The following is a 23,804-nucleotide window of genomic DNA, read 5'->3' as shown; positions in this document are numbered from 1 at the left end:
ATGAGAATTTTTAAAAGGCTGTGGAATTATCCAGAGAGAAACAGGGTCATATTACAAACAAACTGCACTTCCACCTACAGAATGGTATGTTGATATTGATGGAGGCAGGAGATAGCCAAATGACTAGGCAGACAGGGAAAGATCTTTGGAGAACCTCTAGCCTGCCCAGGTGATTGCGCACAGGCTGCTTGCCAAAACATGCCCACAGTGAAAAATTCTGTCCTTTAACACATGTGCGGTAAGGAAAATAAATCAATGTGGAGAGGCTCACAGTAAGGGCCCACATGTGCACTGGGAGAATGGGGTGGAACCACCAGAAATTTGCACCTTATGCAGGGGAGGAGCCTGGCCTCTTCATCTCATGTGTGGTGGCCTGGTATTCAATCTGTGAGATGGGAGCTGGTTGGCAGGATCCCTCTCTTTGCTGAGAGCTCCACTTTTGCTTAATAAATTCCATCCTCCTCACCCTTCAATGTATCCATGTGCCTGATTCTTCCTGGTTGTGAGACAAGAACCCAGATTTAGCTGAACTCAGGAGGAAAAATCTTGCATCATTTTTGTGGCCTGTATGGGGACATGAGGAAGGGTGAGTAAGATGCAAACCAAAAATCTCTTTCACTTTCATTTCTGGGCCTTCTCATCCTTAGACCTTTTCTGAAGGCAGTGGAAACTGCCCCTCACACCCTGTCACTCTCAGGGGTCAGTAATGTCAGCCTCAGTCCAACTCAGTCTTTTCTATGGCATTTCCTTCTTTTTTGGGGACTGTAATAGCACCCATCTTTTCTTTTACAACATTGGGGGCATTCCATCCCGACCCCAACAGCTGCAGGCATGTGCTACATGGGACGGGTGGGTGAGCAGTGGCTCCCCTCTCCCCGTCCCTCCCCACTAGGACACATGGCCGTGTCTGCTGCATGTATGTGCAGCCTACAATGGCCACGCATGGCAGGACTGAGCCACAGCTGCTGCCTGGGCCCCAGGGCAGTCTTGGGGACCAGAGGCCTCATGCGGCTGGCTAGCCAGGGTTTCCTGCTCACCATCCCCTCCTGCCAGGCGGCCATGGAATATTTCCTCCCCTAGTTGAGCCAGGAAGGAGGAAGCAGGAATTAAAAGTTTCTCTCCCTGTTGGAAAAATCCATTGGCATAAGAATAAGGTTCTTCCCCCAGGCATCTTCTCTGCCCTATACTTAAATGCTTTTTTTTTGTTTTCTCCACCCTGTCAGGAGTTAACTTTTTTTTTTTTTTTGAGACGGAGTTTTTGCTCTTGTTGCCCAGGCTGGAGTGCAATGGCGCGACCTCAGCTGACCGCAAGCTCCGCCTCCCGGGTTCAAGTGATTCTCCTGCCTCGGCCTCCCAAGTAGCTGGCTTTACAGGCATGCACCACCACACCCGGCTTGTTTTTTGTATTTTTAGTAGAGACGGGGTTTCACCATGTTGGTCAGGTTGGTCTCAAACTCCTGACAAGGTGATCCGCCCATCTCGGCCTCTCAAAGTGCTGGGATTACAGGCGTGAGCCACCGCGCCGGGCCAGGAGTTAACTTTTATGCAAGAAGTTTTTTTTGTTTTTTGTTTTTTTTCCTTTTTGAAGGTGTCTTGTTAGGCCAATTCATAGGACACCCTTTTTCCCTCCCTTGTTTGAGAAGGACACAATTCCATAGCTTCACCTTAGCATTTGGCTTACGATAAGGAGGCTACAGCCAGTCTGGTGAGGGGTACCTGGGACTTGATGAGTCCATGCACCTCCCTGAGGCAGTTCTTTTATTCCCAAACTCAATTCCAAGTTTTAGGTTGAAGCCTTAGGATAGAAAACTGGATCTGAGGAATCCAGAGGCAGATGACAACGGAAATTAAAAGGCATGGCAAGGGTGAGCATGACTAATTCCTGCTGATTAAGCGAAGACTTCTGTTTTATGGATAGAGGTGATGCTAGTATCCATGGCATAAATGAGGTCTAGGGAACTCAAAGGCTACTGAGAGCAGGGGGAAAGGCAGCTGTGGGAGGCAAGCCACCCAGGTGCCGAGGCAAGAGACCGAGGGCATGAGCTGTTCCAGTAAAATAAAATATATAAAATAAGAATTGTTATACTAGATATAGATCTTAGATATGATTATATATGAATATCATTAATCATTAGTTTGTAGCAATTACTCTTTATTCCAATATTATAACAATCCTTGCTCTACAGTCATAACCTAGGAAAAACCAGGCCATACAGAGATAAGAGCTGAGGGGACATAGTGAGAAGTCACCAGAAGACAAGAGTGCAAGCCTTCTGTTATACCCGGACAGGGCCACCAGAGGGCTCCTTGGTCTAGCGGTAACGCCAGCGTCTGGGAAGAAACCCGTTGCCAAGTGGACCATGGTCTAGCGGTAGCATCAGTGTCAAGGAAAAACACCTGCTACTTAGCAGACCGGGAAAGGGAGTCTCCCTTTCCCCGGGGGAGTTTAGAGAAGACTCTACTCCTCCACCTCTTGTGGAGAGCCTGACTGATGTCAGGCCTGCCCGCAGTTATCCGGAGGCGTAACCATCTCCCCGTGATGCTGTGCTTCAGTGGTCACGCTCCTAGTCCACCTTCATATTCCATCCTGTACAACTGGCTCTGCCTTTTAGATAGCAGTAGCAAATTAGTGAAAGTACTAAAAGCCTCTGATAAGCAGAAATAATGGTGTAAGCTGTCTCTCTTTCTCTCCCCTCTCTCTCTGCCTCGGCTGCCAGGCAGGGAAGGGCCCTCTGTCCAGTGGACATGTGACCCACGTGACCTTACCTATCATTGGAGATGGCTCACACTCCTTACCCTGCCCCTTTGTTTTGTATCCAATAAATATCAGCACAGCCTGGCATTCGGGGCCACTACTGGTCTCTGCGTCTTGGTGGTAGTGGTCCCCTGGGCTCAGCTGTCTTTTCTTTTATCTGTCTTGTGTCTTTATTTCTACACTCCCTCGTCTCCACACATGGGGAGAAAACCCACCGACCTTGTGGGGCTGGACCCTACAGGCAGCTTCTGGGTAAGAGTGGAGAATCTCACCCCCTAGGCCCCCTGTTAACATGGGTGAATGCCACATTGGCACTCATGGGCAGCATCCTGTCAAGGTTCCGGGACTTGGGGATAAAAGGATGGAAGAAGGAAAGAGGACGTTTTTTCTTTCTGTTGCTCACATACCCCAGGTATTCACTAGGAAGAGGAAGGAACCAGGGACCTTGCTCTCCTCTTTCCAGAAGTTGCCATTCATCTTCAGTCTGTACCCCTTTCTAATACATCCTGAACCCCTGGGATTCTTTTGAAAATGCTTCTTTTTTTCCTTTTTTCTCCTCTATCCTCTCTTCACAGATGGGGAATCGTGTCTCTGTGCTACGGGACATTCCCCTCAGATGCCTCCTCCAAACCAGGAAAAGTTAATTTCCCAAACCTTAAACCGATTGGCTTAGAATTGAGCTCAGGGGAAGGGAACCCAGAAGCCTGACATGCTGACAAAAGGGTAGAAGTTTTTTTACCTGTCAGATTTTGGCCTCTCTCTCTCTGTACAAACTGGTAAAATGAATGATAAGGATCACTGTTTATATTCTCCGTAAAGTTTTGACTAATGAGATAGAATTTATAAAGTTGGCCTTAGGCTGTAGCCAATTCAATGTCCTTTGCATGTCTGTCTGTATGGTTCTGTCAGAAAGATGGGTACCTTGGAATGGCATATGGGCCTGGGACCTCATAAGCCCACTGATTAAGTCAGCCCAGCAAGTTGGCCAGTAATAAACTTTGCTGCCGGCCTCCATCTTGTTTTATGTCCTTGGAAGTGTGTCCTGTAACCACATGGCAGAACTTGGTTTTAGTTTCTGCCATTTGACAGTGGTGGCCTGGGTTCAATCCTGGCATGGAAATGAGTACTTTTGAGTTGATATCTATGTGACTTTTGCTATTTGCTGTTTCTCTTCCCCTCCATGAACAACTTCTAACTTATTTTCTTAAATTTTCCTTTCTCTGAGTTACCTTTAAAGGTTCTAGATTTTACAAAAACTGCTTACCACCTCTTTGAAAATACCTCGTACATTTGTGGTTAAGTCATAACCGTAATTGAGGCCTGTTGGTTTCACCTGTGAGGTTATTTTTGGTAAAGTTCCAACTCCAGAAAAATTGGCCACTTGGCATGGCTAAAGTCATGCAATAAGGGATTTAGAAGGATTTTCTTAAAGAGCCCTCAGATTGGCCAGGCACGGTGGCTCACGCCTGTAACCCTAGCACTTTGGGAGGCAGAGGCGGGTGGATCACCTGAAGTCAGGTGAAAAATTCCGTCCCTTAACACACGCACAGCAAGAGAAATAAATCAATGTAGAGTGGCTCAGAAAAAGGGCCTGCGTGCGCACTGGGGGAATGAGGGTGAAACCATCAGGAATTTGCGCCTTATGCAGGGGAGGACCCTGGCCTTTTCAGCTCATGTGTGGTGGCCTGGTATTCAACTTGTGAGGTGGGAGCTGGTTGGCGGGACCCCTCTCTTTAGTGAGAGCTCCACTTTCACTTAATAATTCTGTCCTCCTCACCCTTCAATGTGTCCATGTGCCTAATTTTTCCTGGTTGTGACAAGAACCCAGATTTAGCTGAACTAAGGAGCAAAAAATCCTGCATAAATATGGGCTCAGAGAGATAGAAAATAGCTTGAAGCCATCTTAACAGGGACTTGGCCCAAAATAGCTACCTGAAAGAGAGATGGAGCTCCAGTCTGGAGAGTCTGTTGGGTGACCTAACAGACACCAAGGAACATAGGAGCCATTACACACGTCATGTGAATGAATTTCTCAGAAATTCTTAAAATCACCCACTGAGAAAACAAGCTATCTTTGAACAACTGCCAAACCCAGAGATTGCTGGCTGAATAAATCTGTACTCTCAACCACTCCTCCTGGAATTGTCAGAAACTATTACTAGTTAAGAAAAGAAGTGTTTGTGGGAGACAGACAGAGAGAGAAGAGGGAGACATGGAGTGGGCTGCTGGGGTGGGGAGGCTCCGGTTCTCTCTTCAGGTTTCCCACCTTAAAAAGAATCAAGCTGGATTACAAAAGCACTTTGGAGGTTCATCTCTGGGAGTTCACTGGTCTGAACAATTTATTATTCAAATTAGATAGGTATATTGTCTAAGAAAATTATTACTATTACTATCTGAAAATAACTAGAAAAAGTTATAAATATTATCCAAGTGAAAAAGAGCGAGGAACCCTCAACAATAGCCAAAGAAGTTAGAGTCACAAGATGTTTAGTTTCCTGTAGAAACTTTAGATAACATCTTAACATATGTCCCTGAGTTGTTTTTCAGAAACCCAGACCTCAACCAAAGGGATTTACCGGCATGCAGACCTCAAATAAGGGGGAACTGAGGACTGCACTCTGACCTCGGTTCTTTCTTCTGAATTTCTTCCTGAGGAACCTGGAGGAAGTCACACCCATGAGCCAGAGTGAACATTCTTTTCCATTGTCCCCAAATATTGACCTGAAAGCCTCCATGTCAAGATATCCAGTCTTTTTAGGCCAAACCAATGTATAACCTCTGTGTTTTGATTTACGATTTTGTCTGTAACTCCTGCTTTTCTGAAGTTTTCCCCTGCCTTTAAAAACCCTTGCTTGCAAGTCATTGAGGAGGTCAGATTTTAGTTGTGGGCTGCCCTATTCTCCTTGCTTGTTGCCTTGTAAATAAGTGCCTTCCTTTCTCCCACTGAAAACTTCAGTGTAGATGTTTGGCCTTGCTGCCCCAGGCAAGCAAACCCCAGTTTGTCTTGGTAACACAAGACAGAGAAGAGAATTCATAAAGTAGGTATGAAGACACCTTGGTAATGCTTGTACCATATTAACTTGTACCCTGAGCCTATTCAACAAGACTGTTAAACAAATTACAGAATAAAATTGATATAAACATGTAGACCGAGGAAAATATCTCAAAGATATATTTTTAAGTAACAAAAATGTAAAATAGATGCAGAAGAACGTGAATAGTAATATCCCATATATGTATTTTTATAGAAAGTCATATTTTTTCTCTAAAAGAAGATAGAGAGGTTTGCAATGAGGATAATGACAAAGAAGAAGATAAAAAGGGGGAAACTTTTCTATCCTCGGCTCCTACAAAGTTGGAGCTTGCACTGTGTTTACACAACACAGGGTTTACTGCTTCTGCTTTAAGTACCAGGCCAATAAAAATAAAGTTTGATCAAGCCCTCCATAGATTGAATACTAGGCACCGTTCCCTCTAATCTTATTCAGTGATTCTTTACCAGCCTTGGGTAGTGTGTTCTTACATGAATCTGCTGACCAGTAATTAGCAGAATACTTGAGGGAGACCCTCTGCTGATCTCCAAGGTTCTTTCTCTGTGCAGCTCTCTTGTCTCCGATATGTTTTTTGAAGAACAATAACCGTGTTGGTCTTTCTAGATTGTCATCTCCATTCCAGAGAGCCTCCAAAGCCGTGCCATGCCTGGATTCTCCCTCCACATGGTATGCTGTGGCCAGGAAAGTCTCTCCAGGGAATAAACTCTGGAAATCCTAGATTTCCCTTTGTTTGTTTCCAGTCTCTCAGGAATCACTGTTCTTTGTTTCCTGATGTCTGTGTCTTCCAACTATTGTCTGTTTTTGGTTGTTTCACATGAGAGGATGAATCCAGTCCCACTTATTCCACTCAAGTGACTCTGAAGTTTTAAAAATGAAACTAGCAGGCACATATATTCAATAAAATTCCAAACAAAATGCAAAAAAAAAGTCAAATCAAACATATGTCTTCCTTCTCATCCAGGAGGCTTTTGAAATGACTAAAAAAAGGTACATCTCCAAAAGACTGACTCTCTTGTCTTCACCTAGTAGATGCCTTCTTAGATCTCAGCTAACTCTGTCAAGATTTATTTCCCTTATTTCTCACTTTCAAGACTCTGTATACCCACACTTCATACCGTATGCCTAAGGCACAACTTTATTTTTTATTTAAGTGACTGTTTGGTTTATATCAATTTTACTTCTTGGACTGTAAGTGCTATGAGAATAGATGCCTAGGCTTTTCATTATTATTCTTCTTCTTATTATTATTATTTACTTCCCACTCTCTTACTAGTGCCTTTTGTTATAGTGTTAGAGAATAAGGAACTGTGACTCCTAGGTATTTGAATTTCAGTAAGATAAAAAATAGATACGGTGACATTGATGGAGAAATTTGAACAGAGGAAAGATTGTCTCAGGAAAAACCATCAAACCTATTTGCTAACCGCTTCCCTATAAGAATTTTTCAGCATGATGCAAAATTATTGTGAGGAATATAATTTCTGATATCCTGTAAAAATTGTTGTTTAAGTTTAAACCATAGCATCACTTTTTCAGTAATGGCAAATAAAACTTGAATATCATAATGAGTTTATACTCATCATCATTCATTGAAACAGTATAACAACAAGATCTTTACATTAAGAGATTCTACATTTTTCTGTTTACTTCTTGAATATTGTCCTAATCTATTTTATGTTTGAACATATTTTGTTGATTTCTGCTAGTAGAAAATTACCAAAAACTTAGAAATAAGACAAATTGATCATTGCATGTTTTCCTTTTTCATACTGAAGTAATGTCTAAAAGATTCAACTTGGATTATTTCTTTAGGAAATTGTACTTTGTTTGTTTTACTACTTATTATTTATTAGGGCCTTGGCTCTGTGAAGTTGCATGTTAACTTATAAATGGTATTCATAGAGATACGTGATTTCTTTCAGGTAGAAAAAATAACCCTAAAATATTTTTTTTTCCAGCAAGACATTAAACAGCTTTGCCTCAAACTTAGCAAATGTATTTCACCATGACTTTCTTAAACTGACAACATAACAACCATTTGAATTTTCCTTTGAACCAGCTTTACTACCTGTGGTTTTCCTCATTATTTCCCACATTATTGAGTTAAATAAATATTTGACATGTGTTCACTTTATAACTTTAATTTTTGAAAGTTATTCTTGCATAACACCCTATCCTATGTATGAAAAACAAAATATTGGATGTATATGGACTGAAATTTGAACATGCATTTTATGCATGTGGCCACAAAGATTTAAGGGGTAAAAATTTGTTCTGTGGATTTATTTTTGTTACAATGATGGTTCATATAGAACTGATCAATACAATATTGTACATTATAAGTTTTTATAATTGTTAAAAAGTAAAGTTTTCTGAAAATTATACTTTCTAATGAAATAAAATGTGATAAAATTACCCTTGTTATTATCTGACAGCTAACACATTACTTTTTGTTAATGGGTGTTAGAAAATATTAAACATTTTACAACATGAAATAAGAATTGATTGTAAAGGGAATAAATATTTCATAATATGAGTCAATAAAATAGGTTTTAACTACATTATTGAAAGCTTATACTAAATCTGAAAGAAACCACATAAAACTTTTATTCTTAAATTTTATCCAGTATGTCCTGGAAGTTTTCCGCTTGAAATCTTCCAGTTCCATATGACAGTGTAGCTATTAGGATCACTAACCAATATTGCTTTGGAAGGTGATTTTTCTTGTGGCTAATGACTCACTCTTAGGGATGAATATTGAGAAAAGCTGAAAAGAGTTGTTCATGTTTATGTATGTGGAAAAACGGCATTTTAGACATTCATGACTTCTTACTAAATCTTTACTCTTCTCTCATAGGATTCTCATTCAAAAGAGATGTGTTAATTAACAACAGTCTGATGGAGAAGAGACCGTCATTAAATAAAAATTATCATTACTTATACCATCTTATTTTTCCACATATCTGAAATCAGAATGTTACCAAAACACCAGGGGTTAAGTCTAGGTCCTGTTGCTCAGAGTCTGAGGTAACCCCAGATCTCTGTAACGAAGACGGATACTTGTTTATGATATACATGTTTAGTATTGCAATTTTATTAATGACAAACTATTTATAAATAGATTTCCAGTGTCTAAAGGACAGGAAGTTGGTCAAATACTAAGATTTAGACTTAATCTATAGCCAACTTTCAAATGGTAATGTAAATTTTATGGAAAATATGCAGAGTCTATATGAATAGACTAGTTTATGAGTCTATTCAGAGTCTTTACGAATAGACTAGAATAGTTTATTCGTATGATATAGTTTATTCATAAACTATAATCTCTTCTGAAGCATATATGGGAGCTTTGCATAAATGGAAACTATTTTCTTATATGGGAAGATTCAATATTGATTATCAATTTCTCCCATATTAATCTATAAATTCATTACAATTATAACAGGTTTACTTTTATTAATTAAAAATAATTGAAAAATGTTATAGAAAAATTAAGATAGAAGAATTTCCAGGGGAAAATTACATAATAGAAATGAAGAGAGAATTTCTCCCCAGATATTAAACTACTAGTAACAGTTACAAAGGAATAGCATATTCCTTTGTAACTGTTGTCTTAGGAATAGACAGGAATAGATTGGAATACATTAATATACGACAATTAAGTTTTTACAGCAATTTTTATAGCAATATAGAAAACATGGATTTCTGTCATTGTCTCTCAAATATGATAAAGTATGAATCAGTATTCACTTGCTTACAGGAGTTTGAGAAACACTGTATTAAGAACTAAATGCTACAATTTTAGATTTCCTGGGTGATGTGTGACCTCATAGAGAAAGATAAACAAGAGCCCTGAAATCAATAGATAACATTTGACTCTAACATGGTCAATCTCAGACTGTTTAATAAATGGTGCTAGGAAAACCTGTTTGGTATATAGAGAAAAATAAAACCTGATCCCTGCTTTATCAAAAATAAAATGTTGACTTCCAGATGGTTTACAATGCTACCTGTGAAAGACAAGAATAAGGTAAGTAGAAAACAATTTAAAAATATATATGTGTTACCTAAGGTTGGGAGAGAACTTCTTAAATAACGCTCAAAAGCATCAGTCAAGAGGACCATAAAGGGACTGCTTTGATTGCATCATAATAAGGTTTTTTTTTCCTGATAACGGACCCCCAAAATAAATTTAACAGACAGTAAAAGATGAGGAAAAGATACTTACAACACCTAAAACCAATAAAAATATAAACAGAGAATATAAATAGTTTAGCAAAGAGGATACCCAAGACGTGGATGCATATATGAAGAGATCATCAAATTCATTGGTCGTTTTAAAATGCAGTGAAAATAACAAGTACAATTACGTAATACTTTACATTGGGAAGTAAGAAGAAGTAGCAAATTGCAAGAATTGGTGCAGATGTGAGAAATAGGAGCCCTTGTGTCCTACTATTGGGTATATTGAGTATTGCAAATCTGGATATAAATCTGTCAATACTTAATTAATTTTAGGTTGAATGTATTCTATGATGTAGCACTACTACTGGGCACATATCTGGAAAAAATCCAAATGCCCACCAACAGGTGAATGGATAAATAAATTGTGATATACCCACAAAACGGAAAGATATTATGTTACATGCTGTATTCAGTTCTCAGGGCTGCTGTAACAACAAAGTACCACAAACTGGAAAACTTAAAAAACAGAAACTTACTGTCTCAGAGTTCTGGAGGCTAGAAGTCTGAAATCAAGGTGTTGATAGGGTAATGCTGCCCCAGAAACCTGCCAGGGAGAATCCTTCCTCAACTCAACTTTTTCCTGTGTGTGTTTTCACATAGTCTTCTCTCTGTGCATGTCTGTGTCTGTGTCTAAATTGTCCCTTTTTATAAGGACACCAGTTATATGGGATTAAGTCCCACTTTGCAGCTGCAGCACTTCAATCTCAACCTCTGCCATCACATGGTATCTTTCTCTCCTGTGTGTCTTTGTGTCTCTTTTCTTTTTCTTATAAGGACTCTAGTCATCATGTATTAAGGTTCAAGCCCCCTCCAGTATGACCTCATCTTAAATAATTACATCTGTGTATTAGTTTGTTCTTGCATTGCTATAAAGAAATATCTGAGACTGGGACATTTATAAAGAAAAGAAGTTTAATTGGCTCACAGTTCCAGGAAGCATGATGCTGGCATCTGTTCAGCTTCTGGGGAGGCCTCAGGAAAACTTACAGTCATGGAAGAAGGCAAAGAGGTAGCAGCACTTCACATGGCTGGAGAAGGAGCAAGAGAGAAGAGGGAGATGCGGTACACTTTTAAACAATCAAATTTCGGGAGAACTCACTGACTATACAGTAACCATGGGGGGATGGTGCTAAACCATTCATGAGAACTATGACCCCATGATTGAATCACCTCCCACCAGGCCCCACCTCCGACACTGGGAATTACAATTCACCATGAGATTTGATGGGGACACAAATCCAACCCATATAAATCTGCAGCAACCCTATTACAAATAAGGTCACATTCTGAGATATGGGGATGAGGACTTCAATGTATCATTTTGGAGGATAAAATTCAACTCACAGGACATACTAAAACATAAATGAATCTCAAAACAATCATTCTAAGTGAAATCTGACAACGAAGGGTATATATTATATAATTCTACTTAATTCCGGAAAATTCAAATTAATATTTAATGGTGTAAAGCAATTTAATGGTTGCTTAGAAATAGGGTGGCTTTAAGAATTCAAAGGAGGGATTATAAAGGGCCATGATAAAATTTTGGGGATGATTATATGTAATTACCTTGATGGTCTCATGAGTAGGTATATATTTTAAATTTTATTAAATTGTACCAATTAAATCTATGCAGTTTATTTAATGACAATTATACCTCATTATTGTTGTTAAAAATAAGTGCAAGTTTTTAATGTTCCTAAAAAGTTTGAAGTATTATGCATTTCAAGATTCTAAGTTTTATGTAAGCTATGAAACTGTCATATAAAAGGAAGAGGCATGATGATGTATTAACTCACTGTTTACATATATATATATATTTATTTTATTTTATTTTATTTTGCCCAGGTAGACAAACTTGCTGGAGGGATAGTATGTATTATTTTATCAATAACTCTAAGTACCGTGTAATTTTTTATTAATATTGTAATGGTCTAAAATATAAATGCTTGGACCAAAGATATCCCTAACATATGTTCCCAGAAAAATTTTAAACCAACTCTACCCTCATTAAATTCAAATGAATGCCAGGCACTTTAATTGATTTTGCCTTTCAAAGAACAAAGCAGGTTTTACTATGTGAATATTAATGGTGGTCCTGGTTTAGAAATTAATTATTTTTGCACTCCTCGTTTTGTGTATGCATATTCCATCACAGTATTAGTGCAACAGTCAGGTGACAAGCTGTCTATTGTGCAACCTTTTAACCATCATGGCAGCAAAGGGATCCACTTATATTACAAAGCCAGAGAATGTTAACTTCTGTTGTTTTAACGCAGGGCATTATTTGGCAGTAAGTTTGCTCTTGACATTTCTTTTTATCCACCCACAAGGACTCAAGAGAAATGGAGAAAAGGAGTTTCTCCAAATCTATCCCCACCCTCTTATGTTTTCTCCCTATTCTCTGGTTATTTTGCTCCTTCCTCGATTTTTTTTTCTTCTCCCATTATATTGAGACTCCATTCTCATTTAAAAGCAATATTTCTCCTGATATGGTAAAATTACAATAAAATGATGCATCACAAAACTTTACATTTTTAGTTTTTTTGTTTGTTCTTTTAAAAAATTATTTTTTTATTTTTGTAGAGAATTTTTATTATTTTTTAAGTTTTTTTATTATTTGAAAAATTATATGGCAAGGTAGTATCAAATGATTAAACTGACAGCTTTAAAAAAACACCTATCATTGGCCCCTTTTCCATGATCCAGATAAAACTGCTTACTCTTATTTCAGCTTTCAGAGTTTATGTTCATACATGACATTTGTTACAGATAAACTCTATAAATGGTAAGTTTGCATTTATAATAATATTGCACTTATAATAATGGGAATAAAATGTGTAATTTTAGAACACATTTAATAACATGTTTTACAAATAAAAAATCCTTAATCACAAGCTAGGTTAGAGCTTAATATTTCATGTGAAAAATTATCGTTTTTTGATGTCAAAAACATCTAGCAATTTATAAAATAATCTAGTAATTTAGAAAAAGAGGAAAACCGTTCATTTAAGCTGATATTTTTCTTAACAACTTTTTATTTGGTAAGATGATACAGCCTTTATTCCTCATGAATCAAGACTAAAATATCAAAATAAATCAAAATTTCAAGAATAAAATATCTACTGAGCTTACGGTTATCTTTGTCAAGTACAGTATATCTTATAACATCACTCATATTTAAAATGTCTTATATAAAGAATCCAATTTTCATTCTTTAGGAATCCCTTGAATAGGTGTTAGTTTTTTTTTAAGAGTAATTGATTTTTTTTAAAAAGTTAACATTAAGTAGTTTGGCTGATGAATCTTTACAGATAGCATGTTATATTTTATTTTAGAAGCCTTTTAGCTTTCTTCTATTTTCCTGGAGCATCAAGGAGTAGTTATTGAGCTAGTTGTTTTTCCACTTTCTCCATAGCTATATTTCAGTCCGACTTGCATGAGGCTTCATTCTTTACCAATTTTTGCTTCCTTTTAAATTGATGCTTTATGGCCAACTTATTTTGTGGGCACTTCCCATGATGAAAACATACATAGTAAATTGTTATTGCAGAGACTTATATTGTGATTAAAATGGTGAAAGATCAATGTATGCATGCTTAAATGTCACCTCTGAAAAAGGTGACATTCTTATTCTAGCATCCCTCTTCATAGGCTAGTCAGAATTATTTACTCCCTCCACTGAGCCCAAGTTTGTTCTTACTATGCGTTTAATGTCTTTCATTTTTTAAAAATTAGTTTTATATATGCATGCCTTTCCTGTAGATACCAAGCTTCTTACAGACTAGGTCTAGATTTTACTAATATTTATATGCCTAACAGATAGGAGATCATTAATAAATATGTATTGAGTTAATACAGAAATACCCCCTTGGTCTCCATACATACATATCCATTAATGACACCCTTTGATTGTTATAAATATATATTATTTTAATGCATATATTTTTTCTCCTTTCATGGAGTTTCAGTCAGGAGTTGGGAAGGTACATGTCCTGTGTCTGACAGTGAACATGTTTCCACAAAATATATTAATAAAATAGAATTTTGCAAGGTAAATATTTTTTCTAGATTTTATTCAAAATACATGAAGGCCAGACATGGTGGCTCACGTCTGTAATCTCTGCACTTGGGATCTCAGCACTTTGTGAGGCCAAGGTGGGAGGATCACTTGAGCCCAGGAGTTTGAGATCAGCCTGGGCAAGATGGCAAGACCCTGGCTCTACAAAAATTAAAAACAAAATTAGCTGTATGTGGTGGCATACATCTATGGTCCCAGCTACACAGGAGGCTGAGGCAGGAGGATTGCTTGAGCCCAGGAGGTTGAGGCTGCAGTGAGCTGTGATCATGCTACTGCACTCCAGCCTGGGAGACAGTATGAGACCCTGTCTCAAAAAATAAAATAAAATATATGGAACAGGGAAAGAAATGTATTTATAGAGAAAATATAAGTAAATATGACAAATGGCTTCATAAGTAGTCTACTTTTAATTATTACTAACTTGGATATGTCATTTCAGAGAATAAAATATATGGTATATATCTTTGCAGATGCAAAGCTCATTCATGATACATGTAATTTTTTCTTTTTTGTTTTTTTCGAGACAGGGTCTCACTCTGTTGCCTAGGCTGGAGTGCAGTGGTGAAATCATGGCGCACTGCCGCCTAGACCTCCCGCACCCAAGAGATCCTCCCACCTAAGCCTTCTGAGTGGTTGTGACTACAGATGCACATTACCATGCCCAGCTAATTTTTTTTTTTTTGAGACAACTTTTCACCATATTGCCCAGGCTGGTCTCAAACTCCTGCTCCTGAACTCAAGCAATCCACCCACCTCAGCCTCCCAAAGTGCTGTTCTGGGATTACAGGGATGAGCCACCTCACCCAGCCTTCATGATACATGTAATCTACTGAAAGTAGTGTTTGTGTTTTCATGTGTGTGCATATAGTTTTATTTATGAATACAAATCATGGAATTTGCAATTTTCCAGTAACAATGAATTACAGAAATTAATCATGCTGTGTTATGGCAGTTATAGTGTAATTTTGAATTACACACCCTGTTGCTTCATCATGTGCTTGAATAAAGAATATGACTATAGTCATATAGATATGCATTATTTTCTTATCCACTCCCAGAAGATAAGTATAATGTTATCATTTTACACATATATAACATTATATACTGCTTTTCTATAATCTCTTTTACCACACAAACTTCCTTATCCAGTGTTGTTTAAGATGGTGAAGAGTCATTTGAACCTTTGGATTTTTAGGAAAATACAGTGGTCATTTCATTCTCTTGTCCTAACCTCACTACAGGATACAGGGAGTCAAAGCTGTTCTTACGTCCTCTCCACAATTCCTTTCCCAGACACACCCTAATTTCCTTCTCACCCAGAATAGAAATAAAGACTTTTAGAATGTATTGGGATTGATGTTTAGAGCTCCCGTAGACTGGTGGACTTGTTTTCATTCTTTTATTCTTTCTTTTTAGTACTTTTTATTTTTAAATCCTAAAAATTTTTTTTTTAAGAAACATTATGCTTGTATGTAGGGAAATTGATTTGAAATGCCCGGGGAGGCTGGATATAAAACACATCAGGGGGGTTTTGGTGGTGGTGTTAAAGAGAGGTCTTGCTATGTCCCAGGCTGGTCTTGAACTCCCAGGCTCAAGCAATCCTCCGGCCTCCCAAGTAGCTGGGACTACAGGCACACCACTGCACCCACCTAAAACAATTCAGTTTTGTAGCAAATGAAGGAAATGACTAAATGATTTCTAAGTCAGCCTGGAGCAGAGTACCCACCTAAGAGGTGTGCCAAAGGAAAAATCCATGTCACAACCAATTTTTCTGTTGTCAAATGATGATTAAATTATAATGTTAATTCAGGGCAACCTGTAATATCACTTTTTGTTTGTTGTTTATAGGAAGAAAGGGAACCGTCATTTAATGATCATCTATTATGAAACATGATCTGTGCATTAGAAGTGTTGTGTGGCACTAATGTGTGGACTAATTTATGAAACATTTCCAGAAAATGAATAGCTCCGGCATGTGGGTGGCCACTGGCTCTTTGTGACATACCTGGCTGCTGCATTACCCCCACCCCACCCCTTTTAGTCCACTTGGCCAGGATCCCCATGATTGGTGGCCAAGTTTGTCCTTTGCCCTTCACTCTAAGAACTAAAGGGTAGGCTTGTGACATATGCCGCTTAAGGCGACTTCGGGGCTCAGGTAGTAATGGACCTGCTTGGTGACACACTTTCCCCTGTGCACACTACTGAACTCTAGAAATTCCTTAATATTTGAGAACTTCCTATAAGAATGAATAACATGGACACTGAGTAGCTGAATTGAATGTCAAAACATTTTACAAGCATTCAGACTGGGATAAGGGTAAAGCTGAGTGCATTTATTGTCCATTGATTCAGTGTCACTGTATCGAAATAATGATGTTTTTTATTGGAGGCTCCTTTTATTTCCTACTACTCCTAACTTCATATTCAACTCACTGAAAATTTTAACTGGAGTATTTTGAAGTAGATTTATGTTACTTTATATCCTTTCTGTCTTTTTCTTAAAAAATTACATCAACATGGCTAGAACGAACCTCCCTGCTTCTGTGGACATTGCATACAAAAATGTGAGATTTCTTATCACACACAACCCAACCAATACCTACTTTAATAGATTCTTAAAGGAACTTGAGCAGAATGGAGTTACCACCATAGTAAGAGTATGAGAAGCAACTTACAACATTGCTCTTTTGGAGAAGGAAAGCATCCAGGTTCCGGACTGGCCTTTTGATGATGGTACAGCACCATCCAGCCAGATAATTGATAACTGGTTAAAACTTATGAAAAATAAATTTCGTGAAGATCCTGGTTGTTGTATTGCAATTCACTGTGTTGTAGGTTTTGGGCGAGCTCCGGTTCCTAGTTGCCCTAGCTTTAATTGAAGGTGGAATGACATATGAAGTTGTAGTACAGTTTATCAGATAAAAGTGACATGGAGCTTTTAACAGCAAACAACTTTTGTATTTGGAGAAATATTGTCTTAAAATATGCTTGCACCTCAGAAATCCCAGAAATAACTGTTTCCTTCAGTAAAGGGTCAGGGGGCTTCCTAATGCTATGGCCTTGAGAGTGAAACTTGAGATGGAACCTTATTCATTTTATACATTAGCTAATATAGAGGCTTGGTGAATACTAAGTCTAATGAAGCTTATATAAGAACCTTGAAAAGCAGTTTTAGAAGCTCCCAAGCCTGTCAGATTTGGAACCTCTGTATTTGATGTTATTTTGACACTTAATAAAAATTTCTAGCTCTTCAATATTTAAAAGGTGTTCTTCATTTGTATCAATTGTATCTTATCAAGATATAAAACATTTAAAGAATTGAGGTGCCAAAATGCCCAGAAGAATACTCATATACTTTTAGTCTCATAGAGACCTTAGGTGATACATTCCTTCAGTCATTTAAACTTTGAAGGGAGGACCCATATGGCCATCTGCTCACTTTGTGTGTATATTTTGCACATTCAAATTGATATATAGAAGTGTTTGTACAACCATTGATTTTGCTGCATTTCTACAATGTCTTAGGTGATTAATTTGTTCCTATAAATTTCATTTTTGTTCTGTTATAAAAATTTCCATCTTGAAAAATCACACTTATCTCTGGTTGATAGTTCAATCTACATTGCACAGACTCACCTGTCTTTAAAGTCTCCAGACGAAAAAGAGTTGTGGTTAATTTGAAGTTTGCACTTTGGGGTGCAACTTACAGAGAGGGGCTGAGAAAATAATGGGAGGGTACTACTAAATATTTCTAGTAAAATATTTTCTTTGTCACATATAGCAACTATTTTAGTAAATGTTTTCAATTTAGTAAGTATTTTTAAAAGGTGAAATACTTTGTTATTGTAGCTACAAATCTTATAATATTCTAGGAATCCTGTAATGTTTTATTCTTCTATACCTATTAGAAGTTGTTTACCAAGTATTACTTGTATTGGAACTGAATTAACTTGTATTCATTTATTTAATGTAATAGGGAGAAGAGTAAAAAATTAATATCACACAGAGTTTGTTTCAAATAAACATCAATATTCATAATAATTCTCTTTAAAGTGATATCACATCATGTTGCTGCCAATATCAGTAGGACAGCCAATGAAATATTCTACAATGAATATTTTTGTAAAAAAAGGAAGTCTCATTTTACTAGTTGAAATATTATTTGTGTATTGAATAGTTTCTAAACCCTAAACCAAAAGAAAAGCCTCAGAACCTCAAGGGAGGATACAATCATGTACTGACCTTCACATGGTAACATCTTATAAAGCATTAATACAACTTAGTGAAACTGCAAGTACAGCAATTAGTATAAACAACCTCAGGAGCACAAAGGTGGAACTTAGCAATCACTCCTTATGGTAAAAAGAGTAATCAGACAATATTTACAGAAAAGGACAATACCAAGAAAGGATAGTGTAGTATGTAAAAATATCGATCCTATTGTTCATTTTCCTTTGATAGAAATATTATTCTACCCTCTTAGCAGGGTATCACAGTGGTTGAAGTGTATTTTCCTGCTTTATGAATTTGTCCTTGGCCATGTGTTTTGCTTTAGCCAATGGAATATTAGTTGACATGATGGAAGCAAAGTTTTGAAATGTTCTAACAAAGTTTGGCTTGTCTTTCTTGACATTCCTGATCTGCGTGAGAAAAAATACCCTAGGTATCCGCTGTGCCTCTAGTTGGAGTTGCAGAATCAAACATGTGAAGCCTAATTAAACTTGGCCTATTACCTAGAACCAACTCCAATTGAGCTACAAGCTACTAGCTAAGCCAATCCTAGATGAGTCAAAGCCTACATCACTGAGAAACTGAAACTTTTTGCTAGGAAGCACTATTGCAGCAATAGCTAAGTAGTACAGTTAGCCTTTCAACAACTTGAATAAGATTGTGAAATGCAGAAATAATAATTTATGAACATTCTGAAAATCCCAGGTTAGATTAACTTATTGCACTTTATTATTCCTAAAATTTAAAGTATGAAATGATTTAGTATACTTTAATACAAACTTTACATTTATTTGAATGTATTTGAAATTGTTTTCTAAAGGTCAAAGGTCATGTCTTAGTTTTCATTGTATGTCAACACTTCACACAGTGCCTGATATAAAGTAATGGCTTGAACTTCATTGAAATAAACTAATCTGGACACTCTAAAACAATAATCTATAATTGAGCTTTAATTTAAATTGATCATTGAACTTAATCCAGTATAAAGTCTCTGAACTTAAAGATTTAATATTTTTTGGTCCATGCTATAGTCAGCAGGCTTTTGTTTAGTTTTGTTTTAATGTCAGGACCAAAATGCTTGCCAAACTATAGTGTCTGAACTGAAGTTGTATTACTATTCCTCAAAATCAGAACACACTATGATAAATTAGTCTACCAGCATATAGTTAAAAAAGAACTAAACATAGGATTTCCTGGTGCGTTTTTCTTCAACTTTTTTCTTCTTTTTCAACCAGAATGTAGAGTGACATTGTTTCCACCTAGTATAGGTTCCACATTTAATGACAAACTAAAAACTGCTCATATGTTTTTCTTTTTGTAGCCAAGTAAGCAATGTAAAGCAATGTAAAAGTAAAAATTATTCCCAGTTGATTCTAATAGTGGTAAAGTATGAACATATTCATAAATGCTATTTTTGTCACCTAAATTAACATCAAGACTACAAATTGCCGGACGCGGTGGCTCACGCTTGTAATCCCAGCACTTTGGGAGGCCGAGGCAGGCGGATCACGAGGTCAGGAGATCGAGACCACAGTGAAACCCCGTCTCTACTAAAAATACAAAAAAATTAGCCGGGCTTAGTGGCGGGCGCCTGTAGTCCCAGCTACTCGGAGAGGCTGAGGCAGGAGAATGGCGTGAACCCGGGAGGCGGAGCTTGCAGTGAGCCGAGATTGCGCCACTGCACTCCAGCCTGGGCGACAGAGCAAGACTCCATCTCAAAAAAAAAAAAAAAAAAAAAAAAGACTACAAATTGACACCAATGCAATAAACAACTGGACAAAATGGAGATTGTAAGAGTTTATTGTATATACATTCTTGCTATGATAGTGTTAGCTGTCTTATTGCAAATTTTTCATAATCTATTTTAACAATAAAAAATATGAATAATTCATTGGAAATAATGCCTAGATTTCAAATTAATTCTGCTTGAAACACCCATATACTATAATTGCACATTTGATATATCTTAAGACTTTAAAAAATCAATTATTTTCTCCTTTCCTTATCTATCTTGGATTCCTGTAGACACTAAATTTGTTTGGTCTTTTTCTGATATCCTAAACTGATATTTCCTTCTGAATACAAATATTCAAGTTTCCAGAATTAAATATCAACTTGTATCAGCTGTGCTATTCTTCCAAAATGTTTAATTGGAAGGTTATGTTGAAAATCAAATTTCAAGGGCAGGTAAGAACTCTTTCTGAATTTAATAAGAAGGTATACAAGTAAACCAAAATCATTGATGCATTACGTCATCCAGAAATACATATGGAAGTATCTAAGAAAACATACATTTTTAATATATTTGGCTTGGTGTTCATGTTTGTGTGTATTTGTGAGTTTGAGTTGGAGCTTGTGTTACGTAGGGAAGTTAAAAACAGTAATTTCAACTACATTTTATCAAAGTATCTTCTCTTTTGGTAGATCTATCAAAATTGCAGTAAATTTGCTCCATTCAGAGTCTATTTTATAAGATACAATGATGCAACAATGGAGAAGGAGAAGGAGAAGTGGAGTAGTGAGGAATTCTGGAGTTATATATTCTTTTTCTGATATTTTATCATTTTAGAACAATAATTGTGTTGAATTAAACTTAAGTTTAATTTCTTCAAAGTTGTTTTTGAAAATTTGTAAGCCCTTCTGATTGAGTCATTAGCAGTTATTTTATCCTGATATAATTCCATTACGTACAGGATTATTTACAAGTATAAGTAACTGTGGGACAGATAACTCTCCCTTTCTCTCTCTCTCTCTCTCTCTCACACACACACACACACACACACACACACGACTTCCTTAAAATATTTTTGCCAATTCATAACACATCATAATGATCTATTGTTAGACAGCTTTATTGCAGTGCTTTACATGTATATAATACGCTGTAGCACAAAGTCAGGTTCAATGTTATGTCTTTTTTGTTTTTTAACTATACAGTTCCCTATTTATAATACATGAGCTGCAGAGCTAGCATCACTTTAAGGAACATAAACTTTCCTACTTCTTTGGCAAGTTTAAATGCTGTGATCAAAGCCAGCAACTATTCTTCTTTATTAAAATGTATAAAGGCCCTATTTGTTTCCATGTAGGTGCTTACTAAATTAATCTTGGTTTTATTTAGTGCCAAAATATGAATATGTTAGTGTCTCTCCATATTGGTACCTTATACCGTTGAAGGACTAGGTATAGTTCTTCCTGAGGAAAAGTGAAATGTAATTTTGGTAGAACTATCAATTTAGGAAATTAAGTCAGGTATAAAACTAATGTAAGTTTGTGTTTGGTGCAGTTTGCTTTATTGGAAACATGGAGGAAATGATTAATTGAGCGAAAGTAACGGTTGTACCATGCAATATCACTTGCCTAATATTACAACTACCAAATACCTTAACAGAAGGACAAAATATAAGCAACATCACTGTGAAATTCTTTAATGCTTTATGGTCTGACTTTTGCATAAATTAGGACAAACCTATTTATAAAGGATAGGTCAGTCTGCCTCCATATATATACTGAATTCTATATTTGTCTTCTGGATTAAGTATCAGAAAGCACTTGCTAATCAAAGTGTAAATTAACATAAGTCCCTAAGAAGCCATCATTTTACATACAAATAGTTGAATTGATGCGCACTCCCCTCTTCAGGGTCTCAGTTTTTTTCAATTTTTAATTTTTAATTTTTTGAGGTACATAGTAGGTATATATATTTACAGGGTGTATGAGATGTTTCGATATGGGTATGCAAGGTGTAATAATTACATCATGTAAAATAAGTGTTCATCCCCTCAAGCATTTATCCTTTATGTTACAAGCAATCCAAATATATTATTTTAGCTATTTAAAAATGTATGATTAAATTATTATTGACTATAGTCACCCTGCTGTGCCACCAAATACTAGGCCTTATTTATTCCTTCTATATTTTTGTACCCATTAACCATCCTCATCTCCCCTCAACCCCCTTCAATACCCTTCCCAGCCTCTAATAACCATCCTTCTACTCTCTACATCCCTGAGTTCAATTGATTTGAGTTTCAGATCCCACAAATAAGTGAGAACATGTAAAGTTTGCCTTTCTATGGCTGGCTTATTTCACTTAATATAATGACTGCCAGTTCCATCCATGTTGTTGCAAATGATAAGATCTCATTCTTTTTTATGGCTGAATAATACTTCATTGTGTGTATATATACACATTTTCTTTATCCATTCATTTGTTGATGAACATTTAGGTTACCTCCAAAACTTTGCTATTGCGAATAGTGCTGCAGCGAACATGGGCGTGCAGATATCTCTTCAATTCACTGATGCCCTTTCTTTGAGTATATACCCAGCAGTAAGATTGCTGGATCTTATGATAGCTCTATTTTTAGTTTATTGAGAAACCTCCAATCTGTTCTCCATAGTGATTTTACTAATTTACATTCCCACCAACAATGTACCACAGTTCCCTTTTCTCCACATCCTCACCAGCATTTGTCATTGCTTGTCTTTTGGTGACAAGCTATTTTAATCGGGGCAAAATGGTATCTCATTATAGTTTTTGGTTTGCATTTTTCCGATCAGTGATGTTGAGCACATTTTCATACGCCTGTTTGCCATTTGTGTGTCTTCTTTTGAGAAATGTCTATTCAAATCTTTTGCCCATTTTTTTTTGATTGAATTATTAGATTTTTTCCTAAAGAGTTGTTTGAGCTACTTACATATTCTAGCTATTAATCACTTTTCAGATGGGTAGTTCCCAAATATTATCTTCCATTCCCATGTTTTTTGGTTTGAAGTTGCCATGAAGCTTGCAAATACTATTTTATAATCCATTATTTTAAGCTGATGACAACACCGTCTGCATAAACAACAACAAAATTAAAAAAAAAACACCCAAACTCTGTACCTTAATTTTGTTCCACTACTTTTTAACTTTTTCCTACTTCTATTTATGTCTTTTTTTGTTTTTTGTTTTTTGTTTTGCTTTGTTTTTGAGACAGAGTCTCACTCTGTCGCCCAGGCTAGAATGCAGTGGTGCAGTCTCGGCTCACTGCAACCTCCAGCTCCAGGGTTCAAGCGATTCTCCTACCTCAGCCTCTGGGGTAGCTAGGACTACAGGCACATGCCACCAAGCCCAGCTAATTTTTGTATTTTTTTGTAGAAACGTGGTTTCACCATGTTGGCCAGGCTAGTCTCAAACTCCTGACATCAGGTGACCAGCCTGCCTTGGCCTTCCAAAGTCCTGGGATTGCAGGCATGAGCTGCTGCACCCGGCCACTTCTACTGATATCTTATTGTACTGTCTTGGTCTTGAAAAGTCACAGTTATTATTTTTTAATGGTTGATCATTTAGCCTTTCTACTTAGGGTAAGCATAGTTTACACAGAACAGTTACAGTGTTACAGCATTCTGTGTTTTTCTGTGTACTTACTATTACCAATGAGTTTTGTGCCTTCAC

Source organism: Nomascus leucogenys, chromosome X (genome assembly GCF_006542625.1).
Source record: "Nomascus leucogenys isolate Asia chromosome X, Asia_NLE_v1, whole genome shotgun sequence".
Taxonomy (NCBI): Eukaryota; Metazoa; Chordata; class Mammalia; order Primates; family Hylobatidae; genus Nomascus; species Nomascus leucogenys.
This window is presented reverse-complemented; position numbering follows the sequence as displayed.